The 13,155-nt window shown below is 44.9% G+C and overlaps 1 protein-coding gene across 3 annotated transcripts in view; it reads left to right on the top strand.

The window, feature by feature from the left end:
* The first annotated feature begins 1,182 nt into the window (after positions 1–1,182).
* The window catches only part of armc3 (armadillo repeat containing 3), a 163,766-nt gene continuing 151,793 nt past the window's right edge, over positions 1,183–13,155 (top strand). For all 3 annotated transcript variants that reach the window (XM_048561212.1, XM_048561218.1, XM_059641959.1), the window contains exon 1: positions 1,183–1,261. The gene's annotated coding sequence lies outside the window, so the exon portion shown is untranslated. The remainder of the gene's footprint in view (positions 1,262–13,155) is intronic.

Genomic DNA, 13,155 nt, shown 5'->3' on the forward strand with positions numbered 1-13,155 from the left:
GAGCAAAAAAACTGATGTTTCGGGCCTAGACCCTTCATCAGCGTTATCACGTAGCCTGCCATTACACATCACCTGTTGTTGGTCACTAATAATCCCCATTAACAACTGTTCACCCTCCCAGCCTGATTGTTATCAAATCTTTGTCTGTCCACCCGCTCTTCACTCTCTTTAGGCTTTATCCTATTGTTTACTCCCTACCTTATCACCCTCCCTTCTTTCTGCATCTAAACTGACATTTTCTCAGCAACCATCACTTTGGAGGAAGGGTCACTGGATTTGAAAGGTTAACTCTGTTTGTTCCTTCACAAATGCTGCCAGAATTGCTAAGCTTTATCCAGCAACTTTGTTTTTGTGAGAGATACTGGGAACTGCAGATGCTGGAGAATCCGAGATAACAAAGTGTGGAGCTGGATGAACACAGCAGGCCAAGCAGCATCTTAGGAGCACGGTGCACCTCCCCGTCTCTCTCTATTTATTTCAGAACCCTCTCCCCATCCCCCTTTTCTGATGAAGGGTCTAGGCCCGAAACGTCAGCTTTTGTGCTCCTAAGATGCTGCTTGGCCTGCTGTGTTCATCCAGCTCCACACTTTGTTATCTTAGGAGCACAGCTTTGTTTTTGTTCCTGATTTACAGCATCCACGGCTCATTTTGTGACAGTTACAACCTCACAGTTATTGTCCTTAGAATTTTTTCATGCACAGTCTTGTGTCCAACAACTGTCAACATTCTTGAATCTTAAATAGTTTTAAAACTCTTGTAAGATTTGGCCTTGTAGAAGATAAGTCAAGATATTTATTTTTAAATAGCAGATTGAGAGAAAATGCCCAAGGGGTGAGATGTAGATTCAGGTAGGTTATAAGGCAACGATGCATTATTGACAGGGATGTCAGCGAGTGGAATTAAATTGTAGCCTATATTTCGTTAGCCATCTTCAGGACGAAAAGGAATTTATCTGATAGAACAGATACAACGTAATCCATCGCCAAGGCTTCAGTTTTAGTGCCAAATGTACCTCTCAAAAACGTGCGGCTCGAAGGGTTTAAATGGGAAAATTCAGCAACCTCACCCACCGAAGTTGCCTCCAGCCGGGTGAATCTCTTGCCTTTAAACAGGATGCAATGCCAGATTTCGCCACGCTCGCTCTGTGCGCGCGGCACTAGCCGTTTACACGCGCGGGCTCGCGCGGCGTTTTCCTGTCGCCTGGCAACCGTCCGTTCACGGGGCCTGAGGCCTGGCGCCTGGCATCGCTGTCTGAAGGCAGGTGGGTGTCTGGGCTCGCTTGTCCCGCTCGGTGTCCGTACAGTCGGCTACCAATCCGTGATCGGTTGGTTGACTGACTGACTCTCGATTTGTTTACTATCGCCTTGTCTGTTTCCCCGTCGTGGGGCCGCAGGTGGCGTGGCCTTTGGAGGTGTTGGTGTCGGTTAATGATGCCCCGTTCATTCCCGCCTCCATTGTAAGCCAGGAGAGTCACATTAAACACTGACGAAGTGTCACTGGACTCGAAATCTTTTTCTCCACAGCTGCTACCGGACCACGCTGAGTTTCTCCAGCACTTCGTTTTCATTTTGAGTATTATTAAACTGACAGTAAAGGTTCACGGGGATGAATGCTACCCTTGTTGCGAATGTTTCTGTTCGTTGGTTGTCTTATGAAGTATTTTTGGCCACCACGGTCAGACTTTTTTTTGCAATAACTGATATATGAACTAAGATGAAGAGACGAATACGTTAAACTATCAACTAGATGCGTTTTGATTATTCAGTCTGGGTGGCAAGAGACGTGAGCCCAGAAATATCAGGGCAAGTATCAATAACCAAATCAATACAAGTATGTTTGGATTTTGCAACGGTCCTCATTACTTGAAAAACGTTAACCACAATGATGTAATGATTGGTGTGATGGGAATTCCCGGTATCCCAAGGTCGTCTAGTCCGAAGAGATAGTGGGAACTACCGATGCTGGAGTCGGAGATAACCAGGTGTGGAGCTGGATGAACACAGTAGGCCTGGCAGCATCAGAGGAGCGGCAAAGCTGACACTTCGGGTCTGGGAAGAAAGGTCTAGGCACGAAACGTCATCTTTGCTCCTATGATGCTGCTTGGCCTGCTGTGTTCATCCTGCTCTACACCTTGTTATCTCGGATTCTTCGGCATCAGCAGTTCCTACTGTCTCTGAAACAACCTTAACTGCACTGCGAAGCCTCTTCTATGGATGCCTACCCTGAAGAAGTTACCCTCCTCCCTCTGGAAAACCTCAGTGGATCTCTCTCTCACTGCAACTCTCCTCTATCTGCCTCCCCCTCTCTCCCTATTTATGTCAGAACCCCCTTCCCCTTCCCCAATTCTGAAGAAGGATCTTGGCCTGAAACATCAGCTTTCCTGCTCCTATGATGCTGCTTGGCCTGCTGTGTTTATGCAGCTCTACACCTTGATATCTAGGCTAGTGCCAAGTTAGGGGGAAGTCAAACCTTCTGCAATAGTGCTGTTGATAAGCAGCCAAATATAAAGGAAAGAATTGAGAATGCTGTAAATCAGAAACAAACATGGAAATTGCTGAAAAAATGAACATGTCTGGAAGCATTTGCGAAGAGAAAGCCGAATTAACATTTCAGGTCCGATGAGCTGTCATCAGAATTCAGTAGCCAAATATATCGCAGTTGTTCTGAGGAAGGGAACTCTACCAGAAATGTTAACTCTGTTTTCTCTCCACAGATGTTACCAGACCTGCTGAACCTTTCCAGCAATTTGTTTGTTTCTGATTTACAGCATTTGTAGTTCTTTTGGTTTTTGTGGTTGTTCAGGCTGCATTTTAAAACTTTCTTCATTTTGGGACTGTGGACTGAAGAAGAAGATACTGCTTTAAACTTAGGGGATGGTGCTAAAAGATGTTTGCTGTTTTAAAAATCCTATTTATTTGAGCACATTGTGAGTTGCCTACAATATTGATGTTTTTTCTGGAACAGTGAAAGCAAAAGGCAAATAAGTCACCAGGCTCTGATGGTTTGTATCCTTGGATCTTAAGACCATAAGACATGGGAACAAAAATTAGACCATTTGGCCCATCGAGTCGGCTCTGCTATTCAGTCATGGCTGATATGTTACTCAAGATAACATGGTGTGAAGCTGGGGAGGGGACGGGGATTCTGAAATAAGGAGGGAGACAGGGGGAGGCGGATAGAAGATGGATAAAGGAGAAGAGAGGGTGAGAGGAGACAGACAGGCCAAAGAGCCAAGGTTAGAGCCAGTGAAGGTGAATGTAGGTGGGGAGTTAGGGAGGGGATAGTTTGGTCCAGGAAGGACGGACAGGTCAAGGAGGCAGGATGAGGTTAGTGGGTAGGAGATGGGGGTCAGGCTTGAGGTGGGAGAAATGGTTAGGGAGGCGGGGACTAGCTGGGCTGGTTTTAGGATGTGATTGGGCGAGGGGAGATTTTGAAGCTTGTGAAGTCCACATTGATACTCTTGGGCTGCAGGATTCCCAAGCGAAATATGAGACCCAACCTCTCCCCCACAGAACGTGTAGGCCTCCACTCCCTCTGCTCGATTCCGAACCTCGCCATAAAACCCACAGACAAGGGAGGTGCACTAGTAGTATGGCACACTGACCTCTACATCTCCAAGGCCAGACACCAGTTCTCTGACCCCTCCTCCTATTGCCCCCTTGATCATGACCCCACCCCTGAGCATCAAACCATCATCTCCCAAACCATCCACAACCTCATCATCTCAGGTGACCTCCCACCCACAGCCTCTAACCTCATTGTTCCCCAACCCTGCACCACCCGCTTCTATCTCTTTCCCAAAATCCACAAACCTGACTGCCCTGGTTGACCCATTGTCTCCGCCTTCTCCTGCCCCACTGAACTCATCTCCACCTATCTGGACTCCATTTTCTCCCCCTTGGCCCAGGAACTCCCTATCTACGTTCATGACACCAGCCGTGCTCTCCACCTCCTCCAGAACTTCCTATTCCCCGGTCCCCAACACCTCATTTTTATTATGGACTCTCCTACCAATGGAACTATCTTCCCAACATCCACTTTGTCCAGGCCATTTAGTATTCTGTAAGCTTCAATTAGATTCCTCCCCCCCCCCCCTCATCCTTCTAAACTCCAACGAGTGTACTCCCAGAGTCCTCAAATGTTCCTCATATGTTATGCTTTCCATTTCTGGGACAATTCTCGTGAACACCCTCTGAACCTGCTCCTGGGCCAGTACATCCTTCCTGAGATATGGGGCCCAAAACTGCACACATTTCTCCAAATGTGGCCTGACCAGAGCCTTACAGAGCCTCAGTAGTACATCCCTCCTTTTATATTCAAGTCCTCTTAAAATAAATGCCAACATTGCGTTTACCTTCCTGACTACTGGCTCAACCTGCAAGTTTACCTTGTGAGTATCCTGGACTAGACCTCCCAAGTCTCTGTGCACTTCAGACTTCTGAATTTTCTCCACATTTAGAAAATAGTCCGTGCTTTTATTCTTCTTACCAATGTGCATGACCTCACACTTTCCCATGTTGTAGTCCGTCTGCCACTTCTTTGCCCACTCTCCTAGCCTATCCAAATCCTTCTGCAGCCTCGCCACCTCCTCAATACTACCTGTCCCTCTACCTATCTTTTTATCATCTGCAACTTAGCCAAAATGCCCACAGTTCCTACATCTAGATCATTAATGTACATTAATTGGGCGGCACGGTGACTCAGTGATTAGCACTGCAGTCTCACAGCGCCAGGGGCCCAGGTTCGATTACAGCCTCAGATAACTGTCTGTGTGGAGTTTGCACATTTTCCCTGTGTCTGCGTGGGTTTCCTCCGGGTGCTCCGGTTTCCTCCCACAGCCCAGAGATGTGCAGGCTAGGTGGATCGGCCATGCTAAATTGCCCGTAGTGTTCAGGGGTGTGTGGGTTATAGGTGGATGGGGTTGGGTCTGGGTGGGATGCTACAAGGGGCAGTGTGGACTTGGGGGGCCGAAGGGCCTGTTTCCACACTGTAGGGAATCTAATCTTAAAAAAAAGTGAGAAGTTGTGCTCCAGCAATGACCCTTGCGGAACACCAGCTGCCATCCTGAGAAAGACCCCTTTATCCCCACTCTGTGCTTTCTGCCAGACAGCCAATCTTCTATCCATGCTAGCACCTTGCCTGTAACACCGTGGGCCCTTATCTTACTCAGCAGCCTCCTGTGTGGCATCTTGTCAGAGGCCTTCTTGGAGCCCAGGTAGATAACATCCATTGGCTGACTTGGTCTACCCTGCTCGTTACTTCCTCAAAGAATTCTAACAAATTTGCCAGGTATGACCTTCCCATGATGAAACCATACTGACTTGCCCTACTTTACCGTACGCTTCCAAGTATTCAGAAGTCTTATCTTTTGCAATGGACTCAAATCTTACCCACGACCGAAGTTAGGCTAATCGGCTTGTAATTTTCTGTCCTGTGTCTTACTCCCTTTTTAAACTGGCGTGTCATATTAGCAATTTTCCAGTCATCTGGGATCCTCCCTGACTGTAGCAATTCCTGAAAGATCACCAATAATGCTTCCACTATGTCTTCAGCTATCTCCGTTAGAACTCTAGAGTGTAGTCCATCTGGTCCCGGTGATTTATCCACCTTCAGGCCAATCAGTTTTACTAGCACCGTTTCCTTGGTGAGGTTCACCATACTCAGCTCTGTCCCCTGACTCTCTTGAATTTTTGGGAGATTACTCATGTCTTCCACTGTGAAGACTGATGCAAAGTAATTATTCAGGTCTTCAACCATTTCCTTGTTCCCCACTACTATCTCTTCAGTGTCACTTTTAGTGATCCAATGTCCACCTTTGCCTCTCTTTTTTGCCCTTTATATACCTAAAGAAACTCTTACAGTCTTCATTTATATTACTGGCTAGCTTGCCTTCATATTTAATCCTCTCCCTTCTTATTATTTTTTTTGCCCTTTGATAGCTAGTGAGCTAATGGCAGCATTGGTTGTAACATTCCAACAAAAACCTTTGATCCTGGAGAAGTACTGAAAGATTAGAGAATTGCTAATCTGACACACCTGTTCTAAAAGGAAGGAAGGGAGGGAGGCAATAGCAGATAACTACAGGTGGATTAGCTTAACATCTATTGGAAAAGTATTGGAATCGATTATTAAGCAAGTATTAGCCAAACATTTGCAAAATCACAATCTTATCATGCAACATCAACATGAAAGGGACATCATGTCAAACTAATTTACAGGAGGCCCAAAAATAACTGGCAAGGCAGGTTGTGAGAGGGTTACAAACAATTTACATAGATATTGATAGGTTAAGTAGGCGGACAAAAAGTTGGCATTGGATTACAATGTGGGAAGATGTGAAATTGTTCATGTTGGAAGGGAGAAGAATTGGTGAAATGGAGAAAAGTTTCAGAAAACCGCTACACAAAGGGAATTGGAGATAATCATGCGTGAAGTATAGAAAACTTGCCCACAGATGCAGTAGGTAATCAGGAAGGCTAATGGAATGCTGGCCCTTATTTCCAGGGGATGAGAATATAAAAGTGACAAGTCTTACTGCAACTGTACAGGGTGTTGATGAGACCACATCTAGACTGCTGTAAGTAGTTTTGCTCCCTTTATGTAAGGAAAGATATCATTTCATCAGAGGCAGTTCACAGAAGCTTCACTAGGATGATCCTTGTTATGGAGAGATTGTTTATAAGCAAATTTTAAACAGTTTATGACTCTGCTTCTTGGGATTTAGAATGAGGGGTAACTCATTGAAACATATGGGATTCTTAAAGGGTTAGACAGGATAGAGGCTGAGAGGTTTGGAGAGTTTTGGACGAGAGGGCATAGTGTCATAATTCAGAGCACCAACTTAAGACTGAGATGAGGAGGAATTTCAACTCAAAGGATTGAGAGTTTTTGGAACTCCTTACTACAGAGAACTGTGGGGCAGAATCTTTGAATATATTTAAGGTTGGGACAGACGGACGGACGGATATTTGATCAGTAGGGGAAAGGGCAGGAAAGTGGACATGAGGATCAGTCATTGTGCAGTGGAGCAGGCTTGAGAAGCCAGCCGGAGTCCTCCTGTTACTATTTCTAATGGCCTTATGAACTTAAAACTAGACAACACAAAGTCTGAACTAGGAAGACAATGGCTTGGCAATAATGTTTTGACTAGCTCCTGACTAGGTGACCATGGCTTGTATGGAGCAGATGCAGCAGAGAAAAATCCAGCCTGCAATGCAAAAGCAGCAAAAATCTCTTTCCTTGTCTCTTCTACCTACGTGCAGGTGAGTTGAGAGTGACAGCCCATGATATCAAGGCTGCATTCGACAGTGTGGCATCGAGGAGCCCTAGCAAAATTGGAATCAATGGGTACTGGCGGTAAACTCTCTGGTGGTTGGAGTCATACCTGACACATAGGAAGATGCTTGTGGTTGTGGGAGGTCAATCATCTCAGCTCCAGGACATCTCTGCAGGAATTCCTCAGGGTAGTGTCCTAGGCCGAACCACTTTCAGCTGCTTCATCAATGACCTTCCGTCCATCATAAGTGGGGATATTTGCCAATGATTGCACAATGTTCAACACCATTTGTGACTCCTCAGATACAGAAGCAGTCCATGCTCACGTGAAACAAGATCTGGACAATATTCAGGTTTCGGTTCACAAGTGACATTTGTGCCACACAAATGCCAGGCTATGATCACCACCAATAAGAGACAATCTGACCACTGCCCCTTGACATTCAATGGTGTTATCATCCCTGAATCCCTCACTATCAACGTCCTGGGGGTTACCATTGACCAGAAACTCAACTGGACTCACCACATTAACAGTGGCTATAAGTGCAGGCCAGAAGCTAGGAATGCTGTAGCAAGTAACTCATCTCCTGACTGCCCAAAGCCTGTCCATCATCTACAAGGCACAAGTCAGGAGTGTAATGGAATAGTCCCCACTTGCCTGGATGAGTGCAGTCCCAACAACACTCAAGAAGCTTGACACCAGGACAAAGCAACCTGCTTGAAAGGCACTACATCCACAAGCATTCACTCCCTCCATAACCGATGCTCAGTGGCAGCAGTGTGTACTATTTCCAAGATACATGCAGAAATTTATCAAAGATCCTCAGACAGCACCTTCCAAACCCATGACTATGTCCGTCAGAAGGACAAAGACATCAGACATACGGGAACACAAGCACCTCCAAGTTCCCCTCCAAATCACTCACCATTCTGACTTGGAAATAGATCACCGATCCTTCACTGTTGCTGGGTCAAAATCCTGGAATTGCATTGTAGATCAACCCACAGCAGCAGGACTGCAGCCATTCAAAAAGGCAGCTCACCACCACTTTCTCAAAGGCAACAAGGGATGGGCAAGAAATGCTGGCTAGCCAGCGACGTCTACCTCCTACAAATGAATAGGAAAAAAAAGTGTCAGAATGTCTCCAATAACAGCTAGCTGTCTTCCACTCGCCTTTCTCTACAAATTCCGTCTTGAAGGAGGAATAAAATGCCTTGAAAGACAGTGAAAGGCTGAATTATTAAACAGTGAATGAAAGAGAGAAGCAGTGTACAAACAACCTTGTTTCATCAGCAAAGAACTAAAAATAATTAGAAGGTGCCAAAAGAAACGACTCATCAAAATCTGTGGTCCAAACTGATGCAATAGGGGAAAGTGATGATATTGTGGTATTGTCACTGGATTAATTATCCAGAGATAACAAAGTGTGGAGCTGGATGAACACTGCAGGCCAAGCAGCATCTTAGGAGCACAAAAGCTGACGTTTCGGGCCTGGACACTTCCCCCTCTCATTCCTTAGATGACATGTCCTTCCTGGGCCTCCTGCAGTGCCATAATGATGCCACCCGTAGGTTGCAGGAACAGCAACTCATATTCCCCTTGGGAAACCTGTGGCCCAATGGTATCAATGTGGATTTCACCAGCCTCAAAATCTCCCCTCCCCCCACTCCATCCCAAAACCAGCCCAGCTCGTCCCCGCCTCCCTAACCTGTTCTTCCCCTCACCTATCCCCTCCTCCCACCTAAGCCGCACCCCCCTTTCCTAACTACTAACCTCATCCTGCCCCCTTGACCTGCCCGTCCTCCCCGGACTGACCTATCCCCTCCCTACCTCCCCACCTATACTCTCCTCTCCACCTATCTTCTCCTCTATCCATCTTTGGTCCGCCTCCCCCTCTCTCCCTATTTATTTCAGAATCCTCTCCCCAGCCCCCTTTTCTGATGGTGGTTCTAGGCCCGAAACATCAGCTTTTGTGCTCCTAAGATGCTGCTTGGCCTGCTGTGTTCATCCAGCTCCACACTTTGTTATCTCGGATTCTCCAGCATCTGCAGTTCCCATTATCTCTAATTATCCAGAGACCCTGGTCACATTCTGGGGATGACATGTTCATGTCAGAGAAGGAATTTGAATTCAGAAAAAATCTGGAATTTAAAAATTCTGCCGATGACCAAGATTGACTGTCATAATAACTTATCTGGTTCATTGATGTCCCTTAGGGAAGGAAACTTTTCTTATCAGGTCTGGTATACATGTAACTTCAAACCCACCGCCATGTGTTTGTCCTTCCGAAATGGAATAGCAAGCTATTCAGTTGTAGCAACAGTTACAACGTCTCAAAAGTTGCGTGAAACTGGATAAATCACCTGACATTGACTAATGCACTGATGATAATTTCAAACTCCATTCCATTGACCCTACAAGTCCTCCTTACCAACATTTGGGAGCTAGTGCCAAAAGTGAGAGAGCTGTCTTACAGACTAGGTAAGCAATTGTCTGACACAGCTATGCTCACAGAATTATATCTTACAAGAAATATGCCAGTCAATACCATCATCTCTTGGTATGTCCTTTCCCACCAGCAGAACAGACACAACAGGGATGTGGCACTGTGGTATAAAGTCAAGAGGCAGTTGCACTTGGAGCCTTCCATATTGATGAAATGCTTGCAGATACTGACACTTACCAACAGGTGGCGATAGACCCAACCCCACAACTAGAGAACCGAAAAGCTACAAACCCTCCATATTGATTCCGCATTCCATACAATCTCATGGCATTGGATTAAACATGGGGAAGGAAAACTCTTGCTGATTAGAACATCCTATAACACTATTTGGAGGAAACATTGAAGGTGGTAAGGACATAGAATGTACTGTAGGTGGGACACTTCATTGCCCATTACAAAGGTGGTTCAGCAGCACCATGATTGACTTGAGTGGGTTGATTCCTAGTGGATCAGCAAAATCACTACTGAATGAGCTGCTGACACCTAAAAGGTATAGGGTCTAGGTCTGTGACAGGTTGCACATGCACCTCTCCATGACAGTACAATTAGGAATGACCACTGCACAGTTGTTGTGGAGACTAAGTTTTTTGTCACATTGAGAATACAGTAGATTTTGTTGTGTTGCACTGTCACCATGATAAATGAGAGACATTCAAATAGGTCTACTGACTCAAGACTGGGCATCCGTGAGCCACAGTGGACCATCGATATCAGTGAGCAGTTTAATTGCCTACCACCATTCATGCCTTGCTGTGGCAGGATTGCAGACCTTCAATCTCGCCTGTTTATTTTGAAATTGCTTAGCTCAGTCAATCACCTGCATATGCTATTTGACAGGCAAGTAGCCCTGATTTGTAGCTTCACCAGGTTGACACCTCATTCTTAGATATTTAAACAGAAATTGCTGGAGAAACACAGTAGGTTCCAACTGTGGAGGAAAAGCAGAGTTAACATTTCGAGTCCAGTGACCCTTCTTCAGAACTGATAGTACTTAGGAAAAGATGATAGATGTGTTGAAGGTGTAGGGGAAGGAGTGAGTGGATAGATGGAGATGGAGCCCAGGTGAACAGAATGATAGCTAGGGAGACAAAGGGATGGAAAATAGTGTGTTAGGGAGAAAGAAAAGCTGACAATGAGTACCATAAGTAGGTGAAATTGGATTGGCTGGAAGAAGCCCATTTTATGACAGGCCCTGGAGAACAGAGGTGGGTAAAGGACATGGAAACAGCTGTTTGGGTTCTAAAATCATTGAACTCAATATTGAATCCTGAAGGCTAAATGGCCCCTAAGGAGAAAATGTGATGCTGTTCTTCCAGTTTGCATTGAGCCTTGCTTGAGCACAGCAGGCAGTGAAATATGTATTGGCAAGGTAACATAGTGGTGCGTTGAAGTGGCAGGCAACTCTCTGAAAATCCAGATTATTGTCAGCAGTTAATAGCTTGCAATTATAGATACTTGTAGATAATTAACCTTTTCAGACAGATTATGACACCCTCTGGAGCAGGTGGGACTTGAATCAGGACATTGCCATTGCACTACAAGAGCCTTAATCACAGTAACATGGACTGTGTTAGAGGTAATTAGCAGAATTCAGAATTGTGCAGGCTTTCCTCCAGAGGATTGCTAACCCATCACTTAACCATTCAACCACAAGTACACAGAATTATAGAATCTCTACAGTTCTGAAAGAGTCTATTCAGACCCACTGAATAGCATTCCATCCAGACTCAGCCCCTACCCTATACACATAACCCCAAGTTTACAATGGCTAATCCACTTAGCCTACCCATCTGTGGACCTATGGACAATTTAGCATCCACCTAACTGATACATCTTTGGACTGTGGGAAGAAAACAGAGCATCCAGCAGAAGCCAACACAGACACAGGGAGAATATGCAAACTCTACACAGTCACCTGAGGCTGGAATCGATTCTGGATCCATGGTGCTGTGAGGCAGCAATGCTAATGACTGAGACACAGTACACATTACAGCTTGCAATTAGATAGCAGCTTCAATATAGAAAATCTTCTGAAGCACTTTACAAATTGAAATAGAAAGGCTAGTGTAGCAAAGTCACAGACTGAATTATTAGAATGGTGTGCCTGAATGTATTATTGAAATTAAACATATTGATAAATCTTTACAGTTGGAGTGGTTTAAGGTGAGATTTTCAGATGGAGGTAGTAATGGTGAAGGGAAAACTAGTGCCAGAGGACCAAAGAATGCAGAAATTTCTGTACGTGTAGGGAGGTTGCAGAGGGACGGAATGAAATTACATAAAAATGAGGAGGAAAATTTGAAGTTTAATGTATGGGGGAACAAGAAGACACTTTAGTAAAGATAAGTAAATTAATAAAGTATTATTTGGGACCAACATTCTCTCTAACTTTTCTCTTTTGGATTCAACTGCTGACTGTTTTGTCTTAAAAATCAAATGCAGATGTCATTAAATAATCCAAGGATTCCAGACTAGCCCATTTAGATGCCGCAAAGTGTGAATACTCAAAAGCTTCTGCAATGTTGCACAGGATAGAGAATGGGTATCTCGAGGAATTTCACCACCATTGACTTTGGTTTGTGGAACAATATTTCATTCAAATTAATGTTTACAGCTATTCCATTTTGATTGTGATTGAAAGCAGCTATTTTGGAGAAATACATCTTAACAGAGTGACATCTTGAAGCAGCAACGTCTTCCCAACCAGGGATAGAGTTAGGCATCCAGAACTGCTAGAACCAGATTACCGAAAGGCACAACCTGCAGTGCCATGAAAATGAAACAAAGGAATGAAAGGGATAATAGCAACGTGAATACAAAATTAGCTAATAATAATAAGTGGAGAGTAACAGTTTTTGGGTATTTTTCAGGCTGGAAGAAGGTTTTGTACTTTTTTTTATATACACTTGTGGGATGTGGGCATTGCTCACTGGCCAGTATTTATTGCCTGTTCCTATTTGCCCTTGAGAAAGTGGTGGTGAGCAAACTTCTTGAACTGCTGCTGTCTGCCTGCTGTGGGTTGACCTACAAAACCGTTAGGGTGGAAATTCCAATATTTTGACCGAGGGACAGTGAAAGGGAACAGTGATATATTTCCAAGTTAGACTCGTTTGTGGTTTGGAGGGTACTTGAAGGTGTTGGTGTTCTCATATATCTGCTACCCTTGTCCTTCGAGATGGAAGTGGTCATGGGTTTAGAACGTGCTGTCTGAGGATCTTTGGTGAATTTCTGCAGTGCATCTTGTAGATAACATATACTGCTGCTATTGAGCATTGGTGGTGGAGGGAGTTGATGCTTGTAGGTGTACTGCCAGTCAAGCAGGCTGCTTTCTCCTGGTTAGTATCAAGCTTCTTGAATGTTGTTGGGACTGCAT

Source organism: Stegostoma tigrinum, chromosome 2 (genome assembly GCF_030684315.1).
Source record: "Stegostoma tigrinum isolate sSteTig4 chromosome 2, sSteTig4.hap1, whole genome shotgun sequence".
Classification (NCBI taxonomy): domain Eukaryota; kingdom Metazoa; phylum Chordata; class Chondrichthyes; order Orectolobiformes; family Stegostomatidae; genus Stegostoma; species Stegostoma tigrinum.